This window comes from Schistocerca piceifrons, chromosome 7, assembly GCF_021461385.2.
Source record: "Schistocerca piceifrons isolate TAMUIC-IGC-003096 chromosome 7, iqSchPice1.1, whole genome shotgun sequence".
Lineage (NCBI taxonomy): Eukaryota > Metazoa > Arthropoda > Insecta > Orthoptera > Acrididae > Schistocerca > Schistocerca piceifrons.
In genome coordinates this window covers 519381961-519395665 of record NC_060144.1, presented here as the reverse complement: position 1 = coordinate 519395665, position 13705 = coordinate 519381961, and the positions used below count along the sequence as shown (strand labels likewise).

At 37.4% G+C, this 13705-nt stretch overlaps 1 long non-coding RNA gene across 1 annotated transcript; it reads left to right on the top strand.

The window, feature by feature from the left end:
* Positions 1-9354: 9354 nt before the first annotated feature.
* Positions 9355-9919, top strand: LOC124805220. The gene is made up of 3 exons (XR_007017412.1): positions 9355-9515; positions 9592-9706; positions 9893-9919. It is a non-coding gene; the product is annotated as an uncharacterized LOC124805220 (long non-coding RNA).
* Positions 9920-13705: the final 3786 nt, after the last annotated feature.

Here is a 13705-nt window from a genome sequence, read left to right as displayed (position 1 = left end):
ATGAGCTTTGGGGTCACATGATCAAGCCAACAGATGATGTAAGCTGTCAAAACTTTCTACCTGAGAAACACTGGCTGTGCCACGATGTGATGTGACAACCAGTGTGGATGCTGCAATTTGAAATGCGTTGCAAAATGCCTTTAGACACACTCAGCGACACATTGCATTCCTATTCTGATAACCTGTTAAATAGTTTTGCCGCCATGTACCGTCAAATGGGACTACTGGGCACAGTTTCACCTTTCAAATTACTGTACAGTTCTGAAATTTTGCATGACAGACACATTGATTGTGAATAAACTCCAGTGGCCTTTTGTTGTAGTTAGTCTTCATCGCGAAATGAATGTTTATCTTTTGCTTATGCCTGAAACGTTCATTGTTCTTGCTGTCACAAGTTACCCTTCAGATGGGTTACTTGAGAGAGTATCTTAATCTCAATAGTAATCCTATGTTTTGATATCTGAGTTCCAAGTTGTACTATTTTTAGGTTATTTGGTACATGGCAGAAACAACCAATGAGACAAATCATTAATCAATTGCCAAACTAATGCATTTATCTCATCTTTATTGCAAAATACAACTAAATACAAAATATCTCACTTGATTCAAATATGACCAGGCACATTGAATACATATCTACCCCTACTCATTACTTAATTTGTACAATGACCTTCATTAACTGATGTGTCTTAAAATTGTCTGTGTCATCAGCTGGAGGAAATACAAATATATTTGTTTCCTTTTCTTGGTAGTTAAGAAGAAATTTGCACTGATGGGCTCTATCAGTTCCTATTGAAAGCATTTTCTCTTCAAAAAATTTTCCTTTAGCTTCTTAGTGCCTTCATCATACATGAGTTTTATCATTACAAAATGACTAACACTTGGCTCTATGTTTCTAGAGTGCTCCTCAAAATTTTTGTTATCATCATTTGCAATGGGTTCCCAAAACTCTGTGTCACACTCTACATCTGATGCATCAAAATTATCAAATTCATCACTTGTCTCATGAACTAAGAATGACTAATTATCAGCTTTGGACTCTGAGTCGTCATTGTTACATTGCTTCTGTTTTTGGGTCTCAGGCAGAACTAAACTGGAGCTGCCCCCCTTTCACTTCACTGGAGTCAATAATTCTGTGCTCCTTGGTATTGACACCTTTGCTCCTGTTGTTCTTCAGATCTGCAAGCATTTGTTTTGAAATGCTTTGACCTAAAGGGAGCTGAAGCCTCTGTAGCTTTTTCAGTACACCATTTTCAGAAGTCTGAATCTCATGCAACATTTTTTCCAGTGTTGCTTTCTGGTGGTTCTCTTCAATAGTTCTTTTTGGTATCCTTCCCAACACTTGTTGTACATCAAGAGGTGTGATTCCACTTGCCTGAAATCCTCTTATTGAATTCTTAGCTGCTTTCTCACCCAGATAACATAAACATTTCTCCGCACAATTTGGAAGGTGTCAGGAGTTGTTCTGTCATGTTTGTATTTCTATTCATCAAGTACATTTCTCCATTCAACTTTGAAGGGTCTGAAGAATGCTAGGTCTAACGGCTTACACAGATGTGTTGCATTGGATGCCAGTAGAACAACTTTGATATTGTTCTTCTCACAGTCTTGTATCACCCTTATAGAAATATGACTTGGGAGACTGTCACCAATAATAGCCTTTGGTCCATCTCCTAAGGATTTCAGATATGGTAAAGCTAAGGTACAGAACCAATTTTCAAAAATTGGGTCTTTTGTATCTAGCTTCCTAAGATCTACTTCCACCCATGTTTGATACAGGTGATCTGCCTTATAAACAATGTAACGGGGTAGTGAATGTCTACTAGCTGTTCCAGCACACATTGGTGATGTGTTTGAGTTGGAGGAGTCTAGGAACCGTTCTGGATGTTTGTAGGTCAGTCAAACAATAACATTCTTCCTTCCTGGTTCTTCACACAAGTTGGTCTGGTCATAATTTATAATAGCGTCAGTATGTACATCATTTAGTGTTACCTCTAATGTTTTAAAGTAGTTTGTTATTGATTCTTGATCAACAGCAGCTCTGAATCACTTGATGTTCTCTCTAAATCTCACTTTCATTTGATCAAGTTGTCTCTTCAGAAATGATTTCACCCAATCAACAACAGGTCTGTGTTTTTATATCTTCGTTGTTGCACACTAATTGTTTCAAGATCTTTTGACAACTCAGTCAAAGTGAAACCCTAGTCTGCAGTCAGCAGTAAAGACTCTGTCAACCTTTCTTCATCATCTGTTGATAGAATACGTGGACACCCATATATAAGTATTTTGGTGTTTTTTGCCAACTTATTCTACCAACAATTGTACTCTTAGACACACCATACATCTCATGAGCTTTCCTAACTGACATTTCTTTCTTCTTCACATCTCAAGCGAGTTGCAGGTTCTCATCTGAAAAATCATGGTACTTTCGTCATCCAAACCGCCTATTGTACTGACTTGGCACGCTATTTGGTCTGAAACGTAATTAAAACTATTAATTGTATTTAATTTTGTTGATACCTACCACAGGATGTGTAATTTAACCAATTTTCCAAAGTGTACTCAAAATTACAATTTATATCTTAAATAACTATTACTTTCTTAGGTTGGCAGCAATACAAAACACAAATCATTTGATGTTGTTGAAAATTCTGATTATGAAATTACGATATTCTCAGCTTCATAATTTCATTGCCTCAGCTAATGCACAGAAAGTTTTATGTATATTTTTCGAGAAAAACAGGTGCAGCACATAAATCCAGCCGCAGTTACGCCCCCAACTTGATATTTCCTGGAAAAATGTATATCTTACAAGTAAACATTCTGTTGCAGTCACATGTTGTGTTATGGTAGTTCTCACTGATGCAATTCATGTCAAAGATATTCCAATGTATTGGTTCACATCGTCCCCATTTGGACTTCAAGCCAAATAACCTACATCTACATCTTTACCGTGAGGTGCGTGGCAGAGGGTATATCCCATTATACAAATTATTAGGGTTCCTTCCTGTTCCATTCACGTGTGAAGTGCAGGATGAATGACTGTTTGAATGCCTCTGTGGATAGTAATTATTCTAATCTTATTCTCACAATCCCTATGTGAGTGATGCATATGGAGGTTTTTGTATATTTCTAGAGTAATCATTTAAGCCGAGTTCTTGAAACTCTATTAATAGACTTTCTCAGGATAGTTCACATCTATCTTCAAGAGTCTTCCATTTCAGCTCTTCACTATCTCTACAACACACTCCCACAGATTAAACAGACCTGTGGCCATTAGTGCTGTCCTTCTCTATATATGTTCAACATCCCCAACATATCTATCCAGTGCATGGTCAACAATTCTTTTAAACTTGAGCCTGAGTTCCTCTACGTACTCCTGCCTGTGCTGAAAGTTTCAAGTTCTTCATTGGGATATGACACTATTGATTTTTATCTAGTTTACTGAACATACATATCTTTCTGCTTATTTTAATTGTCCTTTTTACTTTATCAATCCTTGTTTCCACAACTGTGTCATGGTCACTGATACCAGTTTTGATCTGGACATCCTCAAAGAGATCAAGTCTATTAGTTGCCATTAGTTTCAACATATCTCCATCATGAATGGGGTTCCAAACTATCTGTTCTAGGTAGTTTTCAGAGAAAGCATTTAATGAAGTTTCACAGGATGTATTGTCACACCCACCAATAACAAAATTGTTATTTTGCCAATTAATTGTTGGATGATCAAAGTCGCCACTTATGATTGCAATATGATCAGGAAACTTATGTACAAGTGAACTGAGGTCTTCTCTAAAGTTTTCGATTACATCAGGAGATGAGTCTGGTGGGCAATGGAAGGATCCAGTTATCATTTTATGCCCTGCCCTGGTGCTAAGTATTGCCCAAACAAGCTCACATGCAGCTTGACTTTCTATCTCAGTGGACTTGAGTTTTCCTGCTTACTGTGACGAATACACCACCTCCATTTCCCATTTGCCTGTCCTTCCGATGTACGCTTAAATTTTCCCTGAAAATCTCACTGCTATAAATTTCAGGTTTCAAGCAGCTTTCTGTATCTAGTATTACACGAGCTTCACTGCTTGTCATGGGTGATTCAAACTCTGGCACTTTGTTGCGAATGCTTTGGCAGTTTGCCATTGGGATTTTAATACTCTCACCTGTGGGAGGCATTTCTTTCGATTTTACATTGATCTTCCGTGTTTCCTACAACTGTCGTTATCTGGATTGGATGGAGGATCACCTAATCTAAGGAACCCTTGTGTGCAACCCACAAACACATTGAGCTACCTGAGTAACAGCCTCTGATGTGTAGTGTACACCTGACCAATTTAGGGGGACCTTACATTTCTCAACTCTGTGGCGCAAGTCAAGGATGTCTCAGCCTACCTTGTCACAGAGCTTTCGAAATCTATGGTTCAGTTCTTCAAGGGCCATAATCAGTTCCGGGGACAATGCTGCAAGGCTGGTCTTCCACAAGCATGACCTCAGAGCCCAGACGACACACATCATTTGTTTCAACATGTGCCACAATCTGGAGTTGGTTGCACCCTGTTCCCTCAATGGCTGCCACAAAGCCTCTTCAATATGTTAAATGAGGTCCCCAGGCAAACACACTGAGTGCACCAGGTGTTCTTTCCCGTCCCTTACTGCCATTTCCCTAAGGGTACCATCATTTGCCACACGTCTGAACTGCCAACGATAAATATATTAATTTTGCAGTTGTCTTCTCTTGACATTGGACAAAACAGGTTCCCTCAAAACCAGTGACATGGGTCCCACTGACCCAGTTTCAGTTTCAGTGAAAGACAATACCTCAAACTTGTTGGTTAGGGAAAGCTGCACAACATCCTCATTCCTCCCTGGAGCCCTACCATTGGCATCCCACTCACAATCAAGTGGACAGATACTGACAGATCCTGTACTTTCTGCAGAGGAGAAACGATCCACAGGAGAGGATAGTACTTGAGGTACTGGTTCTTCTGGTACAGGTATCACAGGTACACGACTCTCAGGGGTTCTTCCAACACACTGATTCGCACCAGCTGGCAACTGCTTGACAGTAGTCAGAGCGATTTCCAGCTACTTACGAACGTCAACCTGTGTTTGAGAACAGCATTCACAGTGTGTCTGTATTTTGGCTGGTGCAATGTATTACAAGGCAGTGAACAAATAACTTTAATGGTAAAATACCAGTGGTCACAGGTGCCACAGGGATGCCTTTTTTAGGATAGGGAAGGGGGAAAGAAAACGAATTTTAAGAGAGATTGGCAGACACGCTCAGTTTGAGAAAACAGATGAACAGGAGACAGGTTTTAGCATACAGCCTCCATTTAAACAATGTTTAACAGAAAGTAATCAGAAACTGCCAGTTCATCTTCGCCAAAGCAGTTATAATCCCATCAGCATGCAGTATCAGTTATGTTTATTACACCAGAACATTTCGGGACTCTGAAATAAAGTTGATGAACTATTCATTTGTATTGATGAAATGAATTCATCTAACTAAATTGATATAATCTGCCTCTCTGAACATCAAGTGAACACTGGTATAGATGTGTTAGAAATTTCAGGATTTAAGCTAGCTTCCTACTTCTGCAGAGTATATATGGATGGAGAGGAGTTGCCACATTTATTAAAAACTGTCATAAAATCAAGAACATTGACATTAATAAATTCTGTTTAGAGCAACATCTAGAAGCATGTGCAACAGAAGTAGAGTTCCATAACAGATCCTATATAATAGTAACTATTTACCAAGCACTTGCAGGAAATTATAATCTATTCATAAATCAATTAGAAGCTCTTTTGGGTTATTTAACAGGAAGAAACAAAGAAATTTTGATTACTGGTGACTTTATTACTGATTTTCTATTGCAATCTTCCAGTAAACATTTACTGCAGTTAGTAATGTTGTCTTTCAATCTAACTCACACTGTAAACTTTCCAACTAGGATCACTAAATCCTTAAGAACAGCCATTGATAACATTTTTAAAGACAAATCAAAGCAACAAAATCATATCATAAAACCTGTAATAAATGGATTATCAGATCATGACATGCAGCTCCTTGTTTTAGATGTAAATTCTAAGCAGATTATCAGGACTGCTAAATCTGAGTACAGGAGAGTAGTCAATCAACCAAAAATTGAGTGTTTAAGAAAACTGCTCAAAGATATGAACTGGAAAGATGTTTATAGTGCTCATGACATGAATGAAAAATATAACACATTCATGAACAATGTCAGTGCCATGTTTGAAAACTGTTTTCCTCTAAAAGTTACTCAAATTAAACAGAAGTCTATAATAAAACCATGGATTACACAAGCAATAAAGATTTCCCATAAGACAAAAAGGAAAATGTATCTGTCGACCAAGAATAGCTCCAATGCTGATGATTTAGCTAAATACAAGGAATACTGTAAAATATTTAAAAAAAGTAATTCAGATATCTAAACAAATGCACTACTTGAAGAAGATAGCAATGTCAGGGAACAAAATAAAAACATTATGGGGTATAGTGAAAGAGGAGACAGGTAGAACCAGAAACGAACAGGAGCAAATAGCATTAAAGGTAGATGACACATTAGTAACCGATGGACATAGTGTGGCAAATCTATTTAACAAGTACTTTATTAACCATTACTGATAGAATGGGATTTTCAGGATCAGTAAATAATGCCCTTGAATATCTGAAACTAGCCTTTACAAATAGCTTCAGGTACATGAATATGTCACTCACTCCACCAAAAGAAATAACTTCCATAATAAAATCTGTAAAAACAAAGCATTCTAGTGGTTACGATGAAAAATCAACAAAGTTAATAAAGGCATGTTCTTGTGAGTTTAGTACAATTCTAAGTTACTTGTGGAACCAGCCAATTATAACTGGGACATTTCCTGACTGGCTAAAATATGCAGATGTTAAACCTCTAATCAAGAAAGGGGGGAAAGAGATACCATCAAACTATGGACTGGTTTCACTTTCGCCAGCATTCTCAAAAATTTTAGGAAAAGTAATGTACAGGCAGCTTCTCAACCATGTGACTACAAATAACATATTATCAAGAACACAGTTTGGATTTCTGAAGGGTCTGATATCGAGAAGGCTATTTACACCTACAGTGAAAATGTACTTAATTCATTAAATAACAGATTAGAAGTAACAGGTATTTTCTGTGATTTGTCAAAGGCATTTGATTGTGTGAACCACAACAGCCTTTTAAATAAATTAGAATTCTATGGTGTCACGGGCAGTGCTGCAAAATGGTTCAAGTCATACCTCGCTAACAGGAAACAAAGGGTGTCAGTGCAAGGGACTAATGAATTAAGTCATCAGTCATCATCAGAATGTGAAGAAATTACATGTGGTGTCCCACAAGGATCCATCTTAGGGCCATTGCTTTTTCTTGCGTACATTAATGATCTCTCATCAATTACACTGCCAGAAGCAGAGTTCGTTTTGTTTGCAGATGACACAATTATTGCAATAAATAGTATGTTGAGTGTAGTTCTAGAGACATCTGCTAATGATATTTTCATGGATAGTAATAAATGGTTTAAAGCCACCTCACTGACATTAAACTTCGAAAAGACTCACTATATGCAAATCAGAACCTGTAAGAGGTTTCCACCCAGCATATGCATAAAGTATGAAGAAGAGCAGATAGAAGAGGTTGACAGTCTTAAATTCCTGGGACTACAACTTGGTAATAAATTCAGTTGGGAGGAGCACACCACAGAACTGCAGAAACACCTTAACAAATCTGTATTTGCCATTCGAGTGTTAGCAGACATAGGCGACATAAAAATGAAAAAGCTTGCATACTTTGCCTACTTTCATTCCATAATGTTATATGGTATAATATTTTGGGATAACTCTTCAAGTCCAACAAAAGTTTTCAGAGTCCAAAAGCGTGTAATACGTATTTTTTGTGGAGTAAATTCATGGACATCCTGTAGAAACCTCTTCACAGAACTGGGTACACTAACTACTGCCTCTCAGTATATTTACTCCTTAATGAAATTTGTCCTAAATAATATATCTCTTTTTCCAACAAACAGCTCAGTTCATACATAGAATACCAGGAACAAAAATGATCTGCACAAGGACTTAAAAGCACTTATATATTGTATATACTCATACTATTAGTACTGTTATTTCAGCTTTAAAAAAATGACATGTTCCACGTCCACGAGGATCTCCTCAGCACGGATCTATGGAACGAAAAACTAATCTAATCTTAGCTTCAATTAAGTCCACTGATTGTCTTTCAGTCTGTTGAGCTAAAAAGTTGTTGATTTTCTATGAGAAATGAAGCAAATACGCAAAACAAGATTTCTGTTAAGGCAACACAAAAACCTGTGGTAAAAACTACTAGTTTCATGAAACTCGAAAACAGACTTAATTTACGAAAAATGCAGATAATATTTAGAGCTACTCCTTTTTAAGGCAAAACCAAATGTAACCCAATATGTTAGTTAAAAAATCCACATACGCCGATTTGCTACAAACTGATCGTAGATTATGCATATTATTTGCGTTGATATACAATGAAATTCAGGAGTGGTGTATTCTTTGTCTGAATTGTGAACCGAAAACGCTGATTTGCAACGAAGTAAATTGCGTATCAGAAAAACTCGTACCAGTAACTTACGAAAATATAGTTTTGTAAGCACCCGAAAAGTCTCACTCTCCTGTTTCTGGCTTAATTGTGCAATGAGAATGGAGACCGGTTTTCTGAACGAGAACAGGCTTATGTTCTCCAGATTCTAAAAGAGTACAATTTGCTTTAACCCCACAACTAGAACTAGTTTATCGCGGCCCTTGCGAATGTTCAAAATTTCACGATACAATCGGTTTGCTACAATCAATGAAAGATTACGCAGAAGCAACACGAACAGTAAAATATGAGAACCTAGAACTTTAAATCGGTACACAATCTTGTACTCGCGGTCTCACACAAGGGCAAGTTTCTGAATCGTCTGTTATATATAAATAAACGTACGCATAGCACGGATTTTTCACTTAGCTGATTCTGTGCACACTTGTACACTACATGCCGAAGAAGAACACTGCAGCGTAGGTTTATCTCGATCAAAATCGCTAAGATGTGCAACACCAACAAATTACGTCTATTGGCTGTTGCGGCTAACAGAAACCCCATTTGACGACATTTGCAACTACCTTGAGTTTCAAAAACAGCATGGAATAACCGTTTACAACGAACCTTTAAACATTTTTCGTTTGTTATAACACTTAGCTTTTGATGAAGTACTTTGGTACTATATATTTGGCCAAAGGATATAGCACCAAGATAAGGCGATTTGCCGCATAATGTATGCCTATCTTCTAGCTGTTGTAGCTTTGGTTTTCTTGTGGCAAGGGGGAATATGAAAACTTTGAGATAGTTGTGTAAGTTATGGGTTCGAAAAACAAATTTCTGCGATATGGACTACCATTTGTGACGATGGTTGTGGTTGGATCATTTGGTTTAAAAGAATTTTCCGAGGTTAGGTATGGTATCATAGTGTAATAAATTTTCAAAAGAAAAGGAAGAGAGTTTGTTACACTTATGTTGTTTATAGGTACAAATTCAGGAAGTTCATGCCCCTAAAACCTGAAGAAGTCGAAAAGGCTAACATAAAAATGAAGAAACCTGGCGAAGTGACTTTAGAAAGCGAATACGAAAAATTGAAGCAGGTGGTTACCACTTAAAGACTTTGTTGTTTGTTTGAATTCAGTGCACTGTTTAGTAAATAAAGTATTACACGTCATTTAATGTGTTGCTTACAGTATTTCTTAGAGTGATCGTAAATAAATTATTCGAATTTACGGCGAGTGCAGTGTTTTTGTTAAACTTGATACAAACGAATTTCTTATTTTCAGATTGACATTGATAACTGGCAAAGCATAAGAGGTCCAAGGCCGTGGGAAGAAGACACTCTCCCCAAGAAGGATAAAAAATCAGCATAAACTATTTGCAGATGCAAGAGAATGTCAGGCTGCCAGTATGATTGTCGTAGAGATCAGGTGACGCAAGAATTGTGAACAGAAACAATAAACTTCCTTAAGAAAGAATGTTGGCATTGTAGTTGCAACACTGTCAAATAGCGAATGTTGTGTAATAAATGTAGTAACAAATCTTTGACAGCAATTTTAATTTCTGAATGAGATGCCCTGGTACAGACAAAGAGTGAATTTATTTTCCCCATAGTGGTTTAATCTGGAAAGAGAGAGAGATAAAAAGAAAAAAAAGGGCCGCGGAGATGTTATGATAAGAGAGTTTCAGAACAAACTAATTTTTGTATGTAGGCATTTATAGTAGCAGTAATCATTGCATTTGTTTAAAGTAAATAGGGAAACTTTTTGTTGGTAAATTCAAGTCCAGAAAGCAACTGTTTGAAACTGCCATTTACAAATGCAGTAAAATTTGTTGCTGTAGAATTATCTTCTTTTAGACACACACATGAAGCCTGCAACATGTTTGTATAATGTCAACAGTATTACTGTGTCCACATGTGTGCTGTGACATGCATGCTTTCAGAGTTGTAATGTGTTCTTTCGGTGGAAACGAGTTTAGCCAGTTTTGTTTGAATGATATTTTTAATATGAATGTTACATTCAGCCAACATATTGCCATGCCATTGAAAAATAAGATTTGTATGTGAACATACTTTACCCAATACGACCCTTATCATAGTCTGTACACATTTGGCAAAAGAGTAGTTAATTGCTAGTCTACACACTATTTATACAGCTTAATGTACTGAAGGTGATATTAAAGTAGTGGTGAATGAACAAAAAGTTAAAAATCACCAAATGATGCCTTGAACCATTAATTAAAGTGCTGACGACAGTCAATCCCAGCTATTCAATGAATAGCTGTAGTGCCTTCAGCAGTGTTCGTTACCTTCTGTCAGCATTTTCAAATTTAGCACAAAATTTCAATACGTGTAAAACCAGTGTAATTGTAAACAAAGATCCAACCTGTGAATCCAAAGGACTCAGGTTCAGTTTCCAGTCAGCCCTAGGAGTATTGTTTGTCACTTACCTCTCATTTTGTCTCTAGTAATGTTTGTTGTAAAAAAAATAATGATTAACATTGTGGTACCGAGTCCATATTGAACTACAGATTCCCCTGTTATTGGCCAAGTGAGTCAGTTCAATGTGTAAATGAAGGTAATGGTATGCAACCGTCACTAGGACACTTCTTAGTAATGTACTGTGGTGTTCAAATCATGCTGCTTAATCCATACTGTGTGGAAAATTATGCATCTGTAAAAATATTCAATTAGCTCCATAATGAGCTAAATAAGCTGACTATGTAAGAAACCAATTGAATTTCTTTTAGTTCAACCATACTTAATCCATAGGTAATTCTTTTAGCAGATTAAACTATGTGCCCTACTCAGGAGCACATCCTCATCAGGAGAAACAAAATGCATTCTAAGGATCGGAGCGTGGAATGTCAGGTCCCTTAATCGAGCAGGTAGGTTAGAAAATTTAAAAAGGGAAATGGAGAGGTTATAGCTAGATATAGTGGGAATTAGTGAAGTTCAGTGGCAGGAGGAACAAGACTTCTGGTCAGGTGAATACAGGGTTGTAAATACAAAATCAAATAGGGGTAATGTAGGAGTAGGTTTAATAATGAATACAAGCAGAATAGTGAATGCGTTATTGTAGCCCAGATAGACACAAAGCCCACACTTACCACAGCAGTACAAGTTTATATGCCAACTAGCTCCGCAGATGATGAAGAGATTGAAGGAATGTATGATGAGATAAAAGAAATTATTCAGATAGTGAAGGGAGACGAAAATTTAATACTCGTGGGGGACTGGAATTCGATAGTAGGAATAATACTAGGTGAATATGGAATGGGAGTAAGGAGTGAAAGAGGAAGCCGCCTGGTAGAATTTTGCACAGAGCATAACTTAATCATAGCTAACACTTGGTTTAAGAATCATGAAAGAAAGCTGTGTATGTGGAAGAGTCCTGGAAACACTGGAAGGTTTCAGACAGATCATATCATGGTAAGATGAGATTTAGGAACCAGGTTTTAAAATGTAAGACATTTCCTGGGGCAGATGTGAATTCGGAGCACAATTTATTGGCTATGAACTGTAGATTAAAACAAGAAACTGCAAAAATGTGCAAATTTGAGATGGGACCTCGATAAACTGAAAGAACCAGAGGTTGTAGAGAGTTTCGGAGAGAGCATTCGGGAGCGATTGACAAGAACGGGGTAAAAATGCAGTAGAAGAAGAATAGGTAGACTTGAGAGATCAAATAGTGAAGGAAGCAGAGGATAAAGTAGGTAAAAAGACAAGGGCTAGTAGAAATCCTTGGGTAACAGAAGAGATATTGAATTTAACTGATGAAAGGAGAAAATATAAAAATGCAGTAAATGAACCAGGCGGAAAGGAATACAAACGTCTCAAAAATGAGATTGACAGGAAGTGCAAAATGGCTGAACAGGGATGGCTAGGGGACAAATGTAAGGATGTAGAGGCATATATGTCTAGGGGTAAGATAAATGTTGCCTCAGCAAAATTAGAGAGACCTTTGGAGAAAAGAGAACCACTTGTATAAATATCAACAGCTAAGATTGAAAACAAATTCTAAGCAAAGAAGGGAAAGCAGAAAGGTGGAAGGAGTATATAGATAGTCTATACAAAGGCGATGTACTTGAGGGCAGCATTTTGGAAATGGAAGAGAACACAGGTGAAGATGAAATGGGAGATATGATACTACACGAAGAATTTGACAGAGTTCTAAGTCGAAATAAGGCCCCGGAAGTAGACAATATTCCATTAGAACTACTGACAGCCGTGGGAGAGCCAGCCCTGACAAAACTCTATCGTCTGGTCAGCAAGATGTATGAGACAGGCAAAATACCCTGACACTCTAAGAAGAATATAATAATTCCAATCCCAAAGAAAGCAGTGTTGGCAGGAGTGAAAATTACCAAACTATCAGTTTAATAAGTCGTGGCTGCAAAATATTGACATGAATTCTTTAGAGATGAATGGAAAAACTGGTAGAAGCCAACCTTGGGGAAGATCTGTTTGGATTCCATAGAAATACTGGTACACATGAGGCAGTACTGACCCTAAAACTTAGGAGATAAATAAAGGAAAGATAAACCTACATTTCTATAATTTGTAGACTTAGAGAAAGCTTTTGACAATGTTGACTGGAATATTCTCTTCAAATTCTGAAGGTGGCAGGGATCAAATACGGGGAGTGAAAGGCTATTCACAATTTGTACAGAAACCAGATGGCAGTTATAAGAGTCAAGGGGCATGAAAGGGAAGCACTGGTTGGGAAGGGAGAGGAAGACAGGGTTGTAGCCTATCCCCGATGTTATTCAATCTGTATATTGAGCAAGCAGTAAAGGAAACAAAAGAAAAATTTGGAGTAGATTAAGATCCATGGAAAAGAAATAAAAACTTTGAGGTTTGCCGATGACATTCTAATTCTGTTAGAGATAGCAAAGGACCTGGAAGAGCAGTTGAAAGAAATGGACAGTGTCCTGAAAGGAGGCTATAAGATGAGCATCAACAAAAGGAAAACAATGATAATAGAATGTAGTCCAACTAAGTAGGGCGATGCTGAGGGAATTAGATTAGGAAATGAGACACAAAGTGGTAGATGACTTTTGCTATTTGGGGGGGGTAAAATAACTGATGATAGTCG